This window comes from Tupaia chinensis, unplaced genomic scaffold (assembly GCF_000334495.1).
Source record: "Tupaia chinensis unplaced genomic scaffold, TupChi_1.0 Scaffold143861_1, whole genome shotgun sequence".
NCBI classification, from domain to species: Eukaryota; Metazoa; Chordata; class Mammalia; order Scandentia; family Tupaiidae; genus Tupaia; species Tupaia belangeri.
This window is the reverse complement of record NW_006203712.1, coordinates 109,426-113,200: the sequence shown is the minus strand read 5'-3', so window position 1 is coordinate 113,200 and position 3,775 is coordinate 109,426. Positions and strand designations below refer to the sequence as shown.

At 45.1% G+C, this 3,775-nt stretch overlaps 1 pseudogene; it reads left to right on the top strand.

Annotated features, from left to right (window-relative positions):
- Positions 1-1,005: 1,005 nt before the first annotated feature.
- LOC102479830 (proteasome subunit alpha type-6 pseudogene) lies at positions 1,006-1,723 on the top strand (annotated as a pseudogene).
- The last annotated feature ends 2,052 nt before the right edge of the window (positions 1,724-3,775 follow it).

Sequence of the window (3,775 nt, the reverse complement as noted above, 5' to 3'; positions counted from 1 at the left end):
TATGGTGGTTAAGGTGGCTGGATTTCGCTTGACTTACTATGTGATTTGAGTCTTGGACTAGGGGGCTTGAGAAACATGCTGGGCACATGTGCGTCCATGCCCAAACTCCCCAAAGGAGGGACAAATGGAGGAGAAGGGATTGTGGTATGGTTGTTCCGCATGGGCGGGGGAGGTAGGAACTGTGCTTTTTCACTTTCCCTTTCTCTCTGTGTCTCTGGTAAGCACATGTGCTCTCTGGTAAAAAAAAAAAAAAAAAAAGGAAAGAAAAAAAAAAAGGAAAAAAGGAAATTAAATAAAAAATTAAACTAATTTAGTTTCCTAAGCTATATATTTCTTAAACTCATATATTTCAAAATGACCAGGAGAACAGATTTCGAATGTACACAACACAAAGTAATGACAGATGTTGGAGATGGTGGGTATGTTGATTGCTCCAAACTCAATAAATACAATGTATTGATTACACATTCTACATATATTTTGAAAAACCAACATCGTACCCCATGAAGTTGTACAATTATTATATGTACATTAGCAATTACAATAAACATTGTTATAAAGAATAATAATTGATCCAGTGGGTGGAACACAGGTAAGGTAGCTGGATCTCACATGGCTGAGAGGTTCAAGTCCTGGACCTGGACCTGGAGGCTTTTAAAACACTCTAGGTTCATGTATGAGTGTACCCAAAATCCCGAACAGAGAATGGAGAAGGGATTGTGATGTGGCCATCCCCCTTGGGAGCAATTTCTCACTTCCCCTTTCTCTAGCTCACTCTTTCTTTCTGTCTCTCTTTGGCAAGTGTGCACACCCTATAGCAAATTAAAAAAAAAAAGGGGGGGGATAGGAGGAGTCAACTGGATCGAGTTTGGCAGATCCAGAATCATCTTTGCCATGAACTCTGTTCTGTTCTCCATGGGGGGGACAGCAGAGAGCCAGCCCCTCGGCTGGTTATAAAACCAGGTTCAAATCAGAGATTGTACTTGAAGTAATGGATGTACCAACATGTCCCATGGTTCCAGCGCTGGTTTTGACCACCACAATACTATTTTTTCTCCCAAGGGTCGGCTCTACCAAGTAGAATATGCTTTCAAGGCTATTAACCAGGGTGGCCTTACATCAGTAGCTGTGAGAGGGAAAGACTGTGTAGTAATTGTCGCACAGAAAAGTGCCTGACGAATTGTTGGATTCCAGCACCGTGACTCACTTATTCAAGATAACTGAAAATATTGGCTGTGTGATGACAGGAATGACAGCTGACAGCCGATTTTAGGTGCAGAGGGCACGCAATGAGGCAGCTCATTGGAAATGCAAACATGGTTAGGAGATTCCTGTGGACATGCTGTGTAAAAGAATTGCTGATATTTCTCAAGTCTACACAGAGAATGCTGAAATGAGGCATCTTGGGTGTCATATGATTTTAACTGGTGTAGATGAAGAACAAGGCCCTCAGGTGTGCAGGTCACTACTGTGGGTTTAAAGCCACTGCAGCAAGAGTTAAACAAAGTCAACCAGCTTCCTTGAAAAACAAGTGAAGAAATTTGATTGGCTGTTTGAACAGACAGTGGAAACTGCAAGTACATGCCTGCCTACTGTTCTGTCAACTGATTTCAAACCTTCAGAAACAGAAGTTGGAGTAGTTACAATGCAACATTCTAAATTTGGGATTCTTCCAGAAGCAGAGGCTGACGCTTGCCTTGTTGCTCTAGCAGAGAGAGACTAAACATTGTCATTAGTTTACCAAATCCATGGTGCCACTTGCCTGTGTGTTTGGTAACAATAAACCAACATATGGGGGCCTCTGGATTGTAAAAGGAACTTCTTCCACTCCTCCTACTGGTGAAGTGGTTCGGACTCTGTATAAAAACAAAAATAGTGCTTTTGGAAAAACAAGCGAACAAAACCAGGTTCACTGAGTCATGCACTGGGCAAGCTGTCTTTACATAACTGGCCTTACTCAAGGGCTGAAAGTTATGCAAAAGCTAGGGCATGGCACATGACACTTTTCTTTGCATTCCACAAGCGTGTGTATGGGAGCCCTGCCTAGCACCTTGCTCCTTCAGGGACAAGCTGACGGCAGGAGGATGGAAGAAGTGGCCGTGGAGCCCTCCTCTTTGCACCTTGCCTGGGAAGAGAGCTGCCTGGGCACAGACAGGTGTGCAGCCGGAGGGATCCTTTTATAACGTGCGGCAGATCAAGCCCCATCTCTGCCCCTTCCCGGGCTTCGTGTCTATCACCTTTCTACCTTCATCTTCCACAACTCACAGTTCATTTCCCACTCACACTGTGTGGGCCACACTGGTTTTCTGGCTGTTTCTCTGAACTGCAGACACACTCTTGTCACAGACCTCTTGCACTGGCTGCTCCCTGTGCTCTGACCTCTCCTCAGTTAGCTGCCGGTGCAGAGCACTCTCTCATCTCCTTCCAGTTTCTGTTCAAGTGTCCTGCTCTGAGGCGGCTAAACACCTTCTTCAAAATTACTAGTGTAATTTTGGAGCCAGCAGAAGGCGTAAAAGTTATGTCGCTGGACTCCCATGTAGTTGACCACTGTTTGGGTCCCAGACCTGGTGGCTTCCAACTCACGCCGGGCATGTGCGCATGCTGGTCCAAAATTCTGAGAGGAGAAGGGGGGGAAGGGATTGTGGCATGGCCATCCTCCCTGGGGGGGGGTGATTTTTCACTTTCTGTCTCTGTTTCTCTGGTGAACATGCATGCCCTATAGCAAAAATCTCTCTCTCTCAAAAAAATTACTAGTGTAATTTTAAGTCTCTCTAGCCAACACTCCTGCTTCCTTCACCTTGCTCTGGTTTTAGTGTCCCATAGCTTTTTTTTTTTTTTTGAGAGGTTTTGAGACAAAAAATGAGAAATCACCCCCCAGGGGGGATGGCCATGCTGCAATCCCTTCTCCTCCATTCTCCTCTCAGGATCTTGGACAGGCACGCACATGCATCTGGCATGAGTTTAAGGCATCAGGTCTGGGTTCCAACCATGGTTGACTACATGGGAGTCCAGTGACATAGCCATTACGCTAACTGCGGGTCCCTATTGTCCCATAACTTTTATCATCTCTGGCATCCTACACAATTTAGTTTTTCTTTATCTTTTTTTTTTTCTTTTGCTATAGAGTATGTGTACTCACCAGAGAGAAACAGAGAAGAGAGAGAAAGACAGAGAGAGAGAGAAAGCCCCCCCCACCCCACACACACAGGAGGAATGGCCATGGCGCAGTCCCTTCTCCTTCTCCTCCATGATGTTTTTGAGATTTTGAATATATACACGCACATGCCCAGCATGTTTTTCCCCACCAGCAGGCTCCAATTTAGTTATTTATTACATTTCTTGTTCTTATTTTCCCCATCTCTTTCTCTAGTCACTCAAAAATGTTTGTCCAAGAAGTGCATATTTTGTCTGTTTGTTCCCGTGGTGCCCTCAGCTCTAGAACAGTGCCTGGAATGAAGCAGGTGCTGGATTCAAGACTAACAATGGCCATGTGAGGCAGGTTTGTTTGAAAGATATTTTTGCTATATGGTGCATGCACTCACCGGAGAGACAGAGAGACAAAAGGTGAGAAATCACTCCCCAGGGGGATGGTCACGCTGCAATCCCTTCTCCATTCTCCTCTTAGAATTTTGGGTGCACACACAAACACACACACACCAAGCATGAGTTTCAAGCTGCCAGGTTCAGGTCCAGATTTGAACTGTAGTGGGCCATGTGGGAGTCTTGCTGCCTTAACCACTATATCACCTGCTAACTTTGAGGCAGGCCTTTTTTT